This window comes from Eumetopias jubatus, unplaced genomic scaffold (genome assembly GCF_037043125.1).
Source record: "Eumetopias jubatus isolate StellerSeaLion01/CBP00866 unplaced genomic scaffold, mEumJub1_p1.0 scaffold_2, whole genome shotgun sequence".
Lineage (NCBI taxonomy): Eukaryota > Metazoa > Chordata > Mammalia > Carnivora > Otariidae > Eumetopias > Eumetopias jubatus.
In genome coordinates this window covers 126,377,840-126,391,458 of record NW_028274808.1, presented here as the reverse complement: position 1 = coordinate 126,391,458, position 13,619 = coordinate 126,377,840, and the positions used below count along the sequence as shown (strand labels likewise).

Genomic DNA, 13,619 nt, shown 5'->3' with positions numbered 1-13,619 from the left:
TTGGAAATGAGTAAAAATAATAACTAACATTTTAAAATAGCCAGGTACTATTCCAAAGCATTATGGGTACTGACTCCTTCAATCCTCATAACAATTCTGTGAAATCCATATAACTGTTAATGCCATGACACAAATAAGAAAACCCAGGGACAGAAAGTCTGAGCAACTTGGTCAAGGTACACAGCTAATTAGTAGAACTAGAATATGAGTGGAAATTATTTGACTTTGGAGCCCATTCTTTTAACAACTTTTTGGAGTTGTCCAAACAGAAAATAAAACAGGTAATTTGAAATACAAGTCTAGAATTCAGGTAAGGAATCTGGGGTGGACAGATACATCTGAGGCTAATCAGCATGGAATAAAATTTAAATTGCCCCTCTACCTTCCTTTATTCTTATTTCTTCAATCTCTTTTATTTACATCTTTGCTCCTTCCTCACTGCTGAAAACAGACTCAAGAATTCTCTATCTTAAAAAAAACCTTCCTGTATTTTCCAAGCTAGATTAGGTGTCTTTGATTACAAATGACAACCCAGCTGAAGTGAAAAGAGTTGGAGGCACCTGGGTGGCTCAGTCCGTTAAGTGTCCAACTCTCGGTTTCAGCTAGGCTCTTGTCATGATCTCAGGGTCATGAGATCAGCCTGCCTCCACCCTGAAAGGGGGCCTACTTGAGATTCTCTCTCTCCCTCTGCTTCAGCCCCTCCACACACCCCCGCTGGTGTGTCTGTGTGTGCTCTTTCTCTGACTCTCTCAAAATAAATAAATAAAAATTTTTAGAAGGAAGGAAAGAAGGAAGGGAGAAAGAAAAGACAGTTGAGTGGTCCACAGCTATCCAGGGAGGAGATCCAGGCTCATTTCCTCAGGCCTTGCGCTCTCTCTCTCTCTCTTTCTCTCTCCAACTCTCAACACTGCTTTCCTTTGTGTTGTCTCAATTCTCAGGCAGGCTCTCCTTTGCTCTTAGCAAAATGACTTTTCGGCAGGTTCAGACTTAGATTTCATTCTTTTATCTATCTCAGTATGAACACAGATTCTCTTTTATCAACAGTTCTAACAAAGAACTTCAGTTGTATAGACATGTCAGTGCTGAGCCGGCAGCCAGGAAGGGCAGTGCCCTTGGTGCCAGGCCTGCACCATGTGGCGAACTTGAGCACGGAGGCTCAATGTAATACATGAGGTAAGCATCAGGGAATGCCGATTCCCCAAGAAAATTGGGATGCTATTATCAGAATATGGGGAGAATGGATATCACACAGGCAAAACAAAAGATACCCCTCAGAGGTTTAAAATAATGTAATAAATTACATGGAAACTATTAGTAGTTACACGTAACGTACCCAAAAATTTAAATCATCAATAAATCAAAAACTATGATAACTAAATTGAATTACAAACAACAGGCCAGAAAATATTTTCAAAAGTGTGATGGATTGTTAGTATCACTGCTTCACTGCTACATGGAGGTCATAAAATCCATAAGAAAATACTAAGACTGGGATGCCTGGGTGGCTCAGTCAGTTAAGTGCTTACCTTCAGCTCAGGTCATGATCCCAGGGTCCTGGGATTGGGTCCTGCATCAGGCTCCCTGCTCAGTGGGGAGCCTGCTTCTCCCTCTGCCTGTTGTTCCCCTGGCTTGTGCTCTTTCTCTCTCTGATAAATAAATAAAATCAGAAGGAAGGAAGGAAGGAAGGACAGAGGGAAGGAAGGAAGGAAGGAGGGAAGGAAGGAAGGAAGGAAGGAAGGAAGGAAGGAAGGAAGGAAGGAAGGAAGGAAAGAAAGAAAGAAAGAAAGAAAGAAAGAAAGAAAGAAAGAAAGAAAGAAAGAAAGAAAGAAAGAAAGAAAGAAAGAAAGAAAGAAAATGCTAAGATGCCAATAGGTAAAGCTATAAAAGATATGAACTTAGAGTTTCAAGAAAGGAAATTGATAGGCAATATAAATCTCAAGGGAAATCTACTGTAGTAGAGTAGGGCAATTTAAAGGTTAAAAAAGATAAGTATATGAAATATGAATAGTTAGTGCTTTTATAAGGAAAAAGTCACACCTCTGTGTTATATAGCTTGGAACCATTTTATATGCCTGTTTCTCAATAAAAATAGAACATCATTAGAATGAGAGGTACATATTTCAGTCAACAATGTATTTGACAGCATTGGCAATTAACACGGGTACCAAAGGGAATTTTAAAAAAAGTTTGAAATAGACCAAATAATAATTATTAGCAATCATATAAAGTTTACTATTGTTGACAGAATTCTATATACTTTGCATTTATTAGCTCTCTATACTTACAACAACTCTATGAGGTAGATGCTACTATTATCCCAACATTGCAGATGATGAAACAGAGTTAGAGAAAGGTAAAGTAAATTGCCCATGGTCACTCAGACAAGTTGTAGAAAATTCATAACTCAAACCCAGGCAGTTTGCATCTAGAATCCAAGTGCTTAACTCTTTGACCAGTGTACAGAGGGGAAGAGAGTTCTAGTGTAAATTTTGCTAGCAAAGCATTTTAACAAACCAAGCCACATGACAGTGAGGAAAATAATACTCAGAAACAGTTCAACACAAGTTTTTAAGACCTGCACATTTAAAGAAGTTTCAGATGGAGTTTGAATCGGTATGAGTGGGAGACAAAAAATAAGATTATATGGAGAAGCATTTGGAGAGTGTCTGAAAACTTTTGCACTTATAAACTTCTCAAAAACTCTCACTTCTTTCTCAAAAACCTGTCTCTTCTTTCCCTGTCTAAAAAAGCTTAAAACTCCTGAGAAGCACGTATCATTTTCTGCAATCTGTCTCACCTCCTTCTTACATTTTATCACACTCCATATAGATCACATTCAGCTTCAGTCTGCCTTCACTGTCCTTGCTCAGTTCATCTTCCTCAATTTTCAACCCCATATAACTCATAAGGCTTTCAAACCATTCCCATATCTTGGTAGCCCTGTCTTCTGAGTACATCTATTCCACCTCTTTTCCATCTGCCCTTTTGGAACATATTAAACTGATAAGAACAGATACTATACTTGATCTTAGCCAAAAGGCCGAGAAGCGATGCCTTTTTGGAACATAGACACACACACACAGAGAAAGAGACAGAGACAGAAACAGAGACAGAGAGAGACCTTTTCTTTGCATTTTTGGAAACCAGAAGGCTGAGGTTGTATTTATTTTGTATGCCAAGGAGAATGCCCTGTATTCATCTGTTCATCCCCACACATTTTTGAATACATGCTATATTCTGGGCACCATGCCTAGCATCATAGATATAAAAGAATGGAGAACATTGTTCCTGCCTTCAAAGATCTCATAGTTTACACAGAAGTCACATGTGTAACTAAATAATTAAAACACAGTGTGATAAGTGCCATAGAGTAGTACATACAGGGTACCATGGCAACACAGGGGTGAAGTGGCAGCCCCTGCCTGGGGAGCTAAAAAAAATTCACAGAAGAGGAGCAATTGGAGCTAGGTCTCAAAGATGAGTAAGAGTGTGAGAGGGAACAATAGGGATAATTATAAAAGCATGTTTGTCATGCTAAAGAGTTTAGACTTTATCATTTAGCCAGTGAAAATTATGAAGGGTTTTTACATAAGAGAAAAATGAGATTTAATTTATGTTTAAGAAGGAGAGCTGAGGTAGGGCCAAGGAAGCATGGAGTGAAGAAGGAAAAAGACAAAATGGCTTTCCAACAATCTAGAAAGGAATAAAGGAGTGTCTAAACTAAGACTGTAGCAATAAGAGATTAGTAAAAAGTATGAGTTTGAGAAAACAATCAATAAACCAAGATATAATTACTAGAAGTTGATAACTTGGAGGAGAAGATAAAAAGAGGCGTTGAGATTTGTGAGAAATTTGGCAGAGGCGAATGAGCAGATGGACGATGACAGATGACAGAATAGGGCATTTAGAAGGACAGCAGGCTGGGAAAGGACAACTGCAATACAGAGCTTGACTGTAGACATCTTGATCTGTGTTACCTGAAGAACATCCCAATGCAAGTGTCCAGGAGCAATTGGCAAATATTCATCTGGAACCCATATGAATGATGTCTAGGGCCCCAAAGTCTAGGAAATACAGATATTCCTCTCACCTCCATTATAAAAATGAAATTGGGAGGGTTGGATTAACATGAAGGTCATGCACGAAATGCTTATTTAAGGTCCTAAATTATTGCACTTGAGCCTAGATAAGGAGGGCTCGTGTTGTTTTGCTATTAGGAGAGACCAAAAAGCTAGAGGGAAGAGACAGCTCACTTCGGGAGGAGAGTTCAGAAGACCTGAGTATGTGGTGAGTTGCCCCCTTTCCCATCCACACTGGAGAGGGGAATGCTACGAGCAGTTGGAGGACATCAGGCATAAAGAGAGGCCCATAGAATTGGGCCTATCAGTGCCACCAGAACAAGTTTCAGGAGGCGTGACAGTTATCACCATTGTCTTCTCCATTTCCTAAGAAGTTAAGTTTGGAATGATTGCCTTGGTCTTAGACAAGGCAGAAGTAGTGAGCTGGGATGAAGACTGGAGCTTCCTCTTGAGCAAGCCTGCCACAGGGATCAGGAAAAGGCAGTGTACGAGGAGCGATGCTTGTAGTTGAAGAGGGTTCTTAGTGGGTTGCCTAAAGACAGATATGCCACGTGCACAAAAAATCCTTACATATTTCCATTATATCTTCCCATTATTACAAACCAGCCTTGAAAATATCTGTATCCACCAATGCAACTTCATTCATCAAAGAACTCCTCCTTGCACATATGCCTTACAGTGACAAATGCTTATAAGCCTTGTGAAATAAAAAGGTAGCTTTGCAAAGGGAGTCAGGATAAAATACATAGAGAGGAAAGAAGTCCCTATAGAGAATTTAAATTGGACACTGAGTAAGATTTTAATTCTTAAATTAGACTAAACAGGTATTAATGGACTAATTGAGTTTCCCAGAGTATGTCAGCTATAGTCAGGCAGGAAGTTCAAAAAATACACGTGGTTATAAGAATGCATGGTTATTTTTCTGAATGGTGAGTGCTCAAAAATAATCCACTGTATATACATATAGGATGGAGATAGGGCATAGATGTGGGAGACATATAAGCTGTATGTAGGTAAGTGGAGAAGAAAAAAATGGCCAACAATATTTGTTGTTGATAAGGAACGATTTTAACACTGATGAAGGCGAAGGATAAAAAGAGATCTGTGAAAGGAAATAAATTACGTAGATGCAAATGACTTAGTGAATGGTTGTAGGGGCAATTTTCTAAATTTTCAGGTGATATTTAATTGGCAGACATTGCAAACAGTATGGAGCAAGTCAATCAGATAAAGTACTTGAATCATTAAGTACTTGGTCTAATAGATGGCAAGCGCAGATAACTAGTGAATAACAAGTCTTGACTCAAAGCTAAAGAGCAGAGAGTATTTCCCAAAGGGAATGATACTGTCCAGGAATACCTCTCAGGTTTGAAGAGAACTTATAGGCAAGGACAAATCACAATTCAATAAAATATGTATAGAATTAAAAAGATGTGGTAGGTTATAGGATATAAATTAACAGACTACTTCATCAGTCCAAGCCAAGGTGATATAAAGACCAAGACTACGATGAGAAAATCTCATAACTAGAGGATACATAAATCCTGAAATTCACCATTGGCTCTCACTGCCATCTATTACCTAGATTTTCGTCTGTCTCTTGTTATGGTTTGGGGGTAAAATTAATAAGTAAGATAACTTTCAGGCATAAAAGAGAGTGCACATTTGAGTGAGGATATTCTAAGTAATTTTCAAAGAACATTTCAACCATGAAATTCTATATGGTTCTATGGACATAATCTTAGGGCATTGTGTTTAGCTTGCTTGGCCATTTTTACTTAGGATGTTCATTCCATTAGGATGCTCATTCTGTGTTAATCTGGAAATTATAAACAGAAAAATATGCACAAGCCAAAGAGTATAATAAAATTTTGTTGTGGCCTAGGAAGGCAGTTGATGCAATAGAGAATTGACCCCTTTCTCTGTGTTTTGCAATGTTGAGCACTTTATCTACTAAATACAAAGATCAACTTTAATATTGAAGAGAAACAAAAACATCCTTTATTACAACATCAAAACCATACTTAGATCTTTAAAATTTGCTCACATCTACTAGCAGTGAATATACCAACCTCATTTGAGGAATTTACTTTAAATTCATATACTAATATTAGAAAGAATATTTAGGAATAGAACCATACTTTGAGAGATAATTGGAGTTTACTCTTGCCTGCCCTCTGGATACTATAGATTTCAGTTGTTTTAAGTATTAATCATTTTGAGTTTTCTCTTTGGAATTTAATGATGTTATAGTGACAGGCTTTAAAATAAGTGAAGATTTCCCTGATTAAAAAACAAATGTATGAGGGCGCTTGAGCGCCTGACTCTTGGTTTCGGCTCAGGTCATGAGATGGATCCCTTGGGATCAGCGCTCAGGGCAGAGTTTGCTTGAGATTCTCTCTCCCTCTCCCTCTGCCCTTCCCCTCTGCACTCTCTGTCTCTCTCTCAAATAAATAAATAAACCTTATAAAAACAACAACAAAAATCTAAAACAAAAAACCCAAACAACTGAGCATCTAACAAGACTCAACTATACCAAGGCAGGAGGTGACCACAGAGGCTCCTGAAACCTGTATGAGGATATCTGAATGTATCTCTTACTCATTTCTTATTTTACTTAATACTGCACAGAATCACTAAGAGAATAGCAAGTAGAGATTCACTTCTCACAGACAAACTGTTTCTGGGAGCTAGTTCTTTCTCATTTACAAAGAACTTATATTCTCCTGATCTGGAGCTCTAAAAGCATCTATAATAGTAGTCTTAAGCGAATTCTAGAATGACTGAAAATTTTACTGTAGTGAAAATAAAAATCCACTCAATTCTAGTCATTATCCTTGGTTTGCATTTCATTGATTTGTGGATTTGCAGTTTGGGCATTTCAGGCAGAGATTGCTTCTATATGCTCTGTTCACAAGCAGCCTTAAGATGACCTCTCAGAAAGTTGAAAAAGTCTCTACATGACTAAAAAACTCTTTCAGATGATCTTTTTCTTTGAAGATGGCAGCACTCCTTCTTGGGAATTGCAGAAATGGTATTATTTTTAAATCCTTTTTAATGCTGCAGGATAAATGGCCTGAACCAGTGCAGTTTATAAATAACTTGCAGCTTGCTTCTCACTCAGCATTCAGTAAGTACTTATTGGGGCCTAATGGATAGCTGGCATTGTGGGGAATACATAAAATATTGAATATAGAGTTCTTGTTCTCCAAGAGTTAAATAGCTAGATGAGAGGTGGGGCAGGGCGGGGACTAAATAGAGAGAGAGATCCAACATACAACCAACACTTTCTTTACTATCTACTCTTCAGCTTCTGGTGAACTCATCCAGTTTTGAGAATTTATTATTTTATTAGAGGGGGGAGGGGCAGAAGGAGAGAGAGAATCTTGAGCAGCCTTGATCTCATGACCCTGAGATCATGACCTGAGCTGAAACCAAGAGTCAGATACTTAACTAACTGAGCCACCCAGGATCCCCCAAAATTTAATTACCATCTATAAGTAAACCATTTCCAAATTTGTTGCTTCAGCCCAGATCTCACTGTAACTGCAGACCTTTCTCTTAGATGTCTAATGGGTATCCCAAGCATAATACATTCAAAACAGAATCCTGACTTCACTCTCCTCAACCTGTTCTATGTACAGCCTTCCCTGTCATAGTGTATGGCAACTCCAGTCTTCGTTTACTCAGCCCCAAACCTGTAAATTATCCTGACTCCTCTTTTCTCTGTCATAGTTCGTACATGATGCATCAACAGACTTTTCTGGCTATAAATCTGAAATATATCCTAAAAATGATCGTTTCTCACCACTCCACCACTACTCACTGGTGCAAGCCACCATTTTCTCTCTCCGTGACTGCTGCCATGGCCTCTTAACTATTCACCATGCTGTAGTTTTTTCCTACTATAATCTATTTTTCAACACAGTAGCCAAATAGATTACTTAAAATTTAAGTCGGATCATACCACAGTCTCCTAAAAACCTTCCAATAGTTTCCAACTTATTCAATGTGAGAATGCATCAAATTCTTATAATTGCCTCTAATGCCTTGAATGCTCATTCATACACATACACACTCATTGCCATGTCTTAATCTTTATCTCCTAATGACTTCCCCAGTATGAGTATTGCTAAGGGGCAAATCAAAAGTCCGAAAAATAAGAGTAAGAAGTTCAAAGCACATAACATGCCCATTTTGTTTAAATGAATAGATATTGGGTAAGCAGTTAAGAGAAAGAGATTATACAGAAAACATAAAAGCAAGAAATTTTAGCAACTTTAGCAAGCACACTATGGGGGGCATGGCCAACTCCACAATTTTTTCACCTATAACCTTGGGCAAGCTATTCACCTTCTCAGAGCCTCGAATCTGTCCTCAGTATAAGTAGGGTAGTGACACCTCTTGTACGAGGTAGTCCAGCTAGCATATGTGGAGGTGTGCCCCACTATGTGGACTGAAAATATTAAAACCTAGGCTACTCAAGTTGGAAGTTCTGGCTAATGGCTCAATATGGAAAAAACAAAAAACAACAACCAAAAAAACCCATAAAGGCAAAGACTTCTTCATAATGAGAGAGACTTTCTTGGGCAGTATTCCGCCTGAAACCTATTCCTTTTGTGCCAAAATTTAGGGTTGTATAAAAACATGTATTTCCTTTACCACATAATGTAGAACAAGTAAGTCAACACTTTTTTTTTTTTTTTAAATCTACTCTGAGAAAGCAGTGAGAAAAATAGTTAAGGGGGTAGAAAACTATGAAAATAAACCTCCTGTCTCAAGAATTTTATAATTTTGAAGATAAAGCAGATATTTATGGGACAAGGACTAGATGAGAGATACAGAAAAACAGAGAAAGGAAAAATAATGGTAAGCTCCAGGAAGGAAAATGTTATGAACTCAGGTAAAAATCCAAAAAAATAAATATTTATATAAATAAAATATAAATATAAATAATGAAGCTGAAATACTCAAACTGAAAGAGAAAAGCTGGGGTTTGGGGACTAGTAAAAACTAAACTGTTCCTAGAAGGACTTTAAAATTAGATCACTATGTGAATGGGAATGGGAGCTGGTGAAGAGAGAGACTATTGGGGAAGGGATGGCGTATGGTTTATTGGAAGAGGCTTAGAGATAAGACTGACATACAAATTAAACTAATAATACTGCTTTTGTCACTATGGTGGGTGTCAGTGACAAAACATCATCTGTTAAAATGATAAAACATATTCATTTCTAGAAATATCAGTCTGGGAACTCCAAGAAACATTTTTCAATTAAATGTACTCTAAGTTGCAAGATCAAACATCTATTGATTAAAATAAGCAAGAAATAATACATTATATGTTAAAAAAAAAAAAAGAAGATAGTAGGAAGGGTAAAATGAAAGGGGAGAAATCGGAGGGGGAGGTGAACCATGAGAGACGATGGACTCTGAGAAACAAACTGAGGATTTTAGAGGGGAGGGGGTGGGGAGATGGGTTAGCCTGGTGATGGGTATTAAGGAGGGCACGTATTGAATGGAGCACTGGGTGTTATATGCAACGAATCATGGAACACTACATCAAAAACTAACGATGTAATGTATGGTGATTAACATAACATAATAAATTTTTTTAAGATTTTATTTATTCATTTGAGAGAGAGAATGAGAGAGAGCACGAGAGGGAAGAGGGTCAGAGGGAGAAGCAGACTCCCTGCTGAGCAGGGAGCCCGATGTGGGACTCGATCCCGGGACTCCAGGACCATGACCTGAGCCGAAGGCAGTCGCTTAACCAACTGAGCCACTCAGGCGCCTAATAAAATTTTTTTAAAAAGCAAAGGTTTTCACCTACCCAAAATAAATAAATAAATAAATAAATAAATAAATAAATAAGCAAGAAAAAGGAAGCATTCTAAGAATCTTTCAAGGGGAAATGATTAACCTAATCAGAATTCCATCATAATCAATAAATACTTATCGTGTACCTACTATTTTCTATGTGCTGAAAATTTAAAGATAACAAAAATAGTTTTTGCTTAAAATTTTCTGCAGCCTTTAGAAAGACTAACTAGCTGTGTGTGTTTGTGTGTGTGTGTGTGTGTGTGTGTGTTACTCAAACATTATATTTATTATATTTGTTTTGGGAAAAAATATATACATTTATATATAAAAATAGGAAAGAGTCTAAAGGACTGGCATCAATCTTGAAACAATGGTTACCTATGGGAAATGTGGAAGATTGCTAATTGTCCTTAAATATCTATTGTCTTCTTTCTTAGTAGTACAATTCCTGAATTATAGCCAGACACAGACTGGTCACAGTATACATTTCCTGGCTGTTCTCCTGAGCTAGTGTGATCATGTGGCTAAGTTCTAACCAATGCAAATTAAATAGAAGTATAATATGAAACTTCTGGAAAATGTTAAAGGGAAGATTCTTGTTATTTCTGATCCTCTTCATTCCTTCTCTTACTAAAATGTCAATAGAATGGTTGGAGCTCAAACAACCAACTTAAATCATGAGTTGAAAGCTATGTACTGAGAAGAGCAGAGCAACAAGAAAAAAGGAGTCTAATTCCTAACACTGGAAGCTTTATCAACCTGGGTCTGGTAACTATGGAAATTTTATGTTGTTGTTTCCCCCAGTGATATTGTAGGTATTTATTCTACTTATAAGAAGAGAATAGGCAGGTTTTACATATTTTGACCCTTTCAAAACTAGAATGGATTTGTAATACTGCTTTTACAATTTCATGTTCAAATTTACTTTTTTTCTTAGTTTTGCTTTCTTATCTTTTTGTTGATGGCAAACTTCTTAGCCAGTGCCTTAGTATATATGTTTTTCTGTTATGTTTTGTTTTTACATTGGGCCATCTTCCATGTTGAGCTAAATGGACTCATATGGTTTAACTTACCTGACAAATTCACACATTTCACCGGAAATCTAAGCTAGAAAATTCCTTTTCCCACCTTTTTTAATAGCTAAAACTTGGAAAATGTTTAACTTTATAAGTAGTTGATAACAATACTCACTAACTTCTGATATTTGAGACTCACCAAGACATTCTTCTTCTTATGTGTCTACTGAGTTTAGAAGACATTTTTATAAACTGTGCTATTATATAACTTTTGGGAATTTTTGAGACTTCTATTCACTTTTTCAAACAAGCATAAGCATCTACCCTCCCTTTTTAAAGTTTCAGGTGATATGACAAAATAACTGTAACAACAGAGGAAAATTTAATAAATTATTCTAAATTAAGAAAGGGTACCTCCCATAAACCAGAAATTGTCAGATTTCAGAAAAGTGCGGTCCTAAGAAATTTTGGCTTTCTCAGGTACCCTGAAAAATCTCTATTAATTCCTCTAATTTGTAAGAGTACACATGTAAATAAGAGCAAACCGTGAGCTCAACAGAAAGCATAACATCTGATTATCCACTTGATGTTGAGGCTTAGTAGCACTACTGTTATCCTCTGCATGGCTTCTTGGTCTCCAGCAGGCAAGTTAGTGTGGGTTCAACATGGTAGTCCAGGATTCCAAAGAAAGCAAGATAAAGGACACTCTCCATTGTGCTAACCTTTCAAGGCTCTACTTGTATCACAGTGCTTCTCTCCCACTGAGTGACGCGTCACTGGCTAAACCCAGATTAAAATGATAGAGAAGTAGACTTGACCACCTCACAGGAAGAGCTGTATGGTCACATTGCCTGGGGGCATGTGTATGGAAATGGGAAGAATTTTGTAGTTGTTTTTTGTAATCTACCATACTGATCGGTTAGGCTAATAACATCAAGAAAAAGTGGAGGATTATAAACTGAAATACTTAACAGAGAACAGGTAAAGATAAATGAGTAAAATTGGATATAAGTACATATGTATAAACTGTGTTGCACGGTAAGAGCGCAAGTAAATTAGAGATTTCCTGAGCTTTCTAAAGGGGCAGCTGCCTCTCAGATCCATGAAAATGTATTGCTACATACTCTAATTTTCACAAGAAACCAAGAAACATAAGTTTCGATTCTTATATAGAATATGCTAATTTTTTTAAAAAGATTTTTATTTATTTGAGAGAGAGAGAACATGAGTGGAGAGGAGGGGCAGAGGCAGAAGCAGACTCCCCACTAAGTAGGGAGACCAATGTGGGACTCAGTGCCAGGACTCTGGGATCATGACCTGAACCAAAGACAGTTGCTTAACCAACTGAGCCACCCAAATCTGCTAATTTTGAATTGTAGCTAAATTATTTAAAATTTTTTTTAATCTGTAAAATTTTTAATACAATATAAAGAACATATAATTAATAAAGTTTACTTAGATAAATTTGTTTCCTACAGATAGTGAAGGCTCATAGGCAAATTATAAAGTATGATAATATATTAGGTACTCTCTAAAACTTCAAATTTCTACAGAAAATAAATAATATCTGAAAAATTGCCTGTTCAAAACACAATGAAATTAAATGAATAACAGGATTTTAAGCAACTACAAAGACAAAATTTGAAACCACTTGGAAATTAAAAACAGTGAACAAAAATAAAAAAAACAAACTCAAACTATTTTTAGAGCAAAGAAGAAATAAAAACTAAAAGTATATTGTATTTAGAAAATAAAGAACCTCAAGTAAATTGTTCTCACAACTTTACTTCAATAAATGTTAGTTTTTAAACTTTATGTAATTATTATATTAAAATAAGGAACCATGCATCCAACTCAATCAAAAAATAATAAAATCTAATGAAAGCTATTAAAGTTTAAATTAAAATAAAGTAAAAATTCATATTTTAAAATTCATAAATTCATAGAACTGGGGAAAAAGGGAAAAATCTCAGTTCTTTGAAAAGACCTAAACAAAAATGAACTTCTGGAAGTCTGGTTTAATAGAATGGGATGCATGAATAAGTAATATTAAGAAAGAGAAAGTGTATACACCACAAGTAAGGAAAATATTCACAAGTTTAAATAGATAATAAGTATACCTCTATAATAATTAATTTGAAAAATCTTAAGAAATGAATTATTTATTTAGTTAGTTGAGAGAGAGAGAGAATGAGAGAGAGAGAGCACAAGAGGGGGGAAGAAATGAATCATTGTCAAGGAAAACATCCCATCATTAAAACTGACTCAAGAAAAACAATTCTAATTGTATTTCAAATATGCTAAAAATATATATTGTTTATAAATAAATTACTAAAGGTTATTACCTATTCTCTTCATTCCTTTCAGGAAAGAATAGGACAAATGATTAAAACATTTCATAAAAGTTATTCAGTTACTTTTATAAAGCTAGAATATCCCCCAACAAAATCTAACAATGATGCCACACACAAAAAGAAAACAATATCTGGGGCACATGGGTGGCTCAGTTGGTTAAGTGCTGACTCTTCGTTTCAGCTCAGGTCATGAGATCGTGGGTCCTGAGATTGAGCCCTGCATTGAGCTCCGCACTCAGTAGGGAGTTGCTTGAGGATTCTCTCCCTCTACCCCTCACCCCTGAGTGCATGCTATCTCTCTCTCTCCCTCACCCTCAAATAAATAAATAAATATTTTTTAAAAATCC

The 13,619-nt window shown here is 36.5% G+C and overlaps 1 protein-coding gene and 1 non-coding gene across 2 annotated transcripts in view; one reads left to right on the top strand and one right to left on the bottom strand.

Moving 5' to 3' along the window:
• Nucleotides 1–13,619, top strand: part of GRID2 (glutamate ionotropic receptor delta type subunit 2) — a 1,398,327-nt gene that overhangs the window by 1,102,032 nt on the left and 282,676 nt on the right. The gene's annotated exons all lie outside the window — the stretch shown is intronic.
• On the bottom strand, nucleotides 2,869–3,052 carry LOC114220146 (U2 spliceosomal RNA). Its single transcript, XR_003611521.1, has one exon. It is a non-coding gene; the product is annotated as a U2 spliceosomal RNA (small nuclear RNA).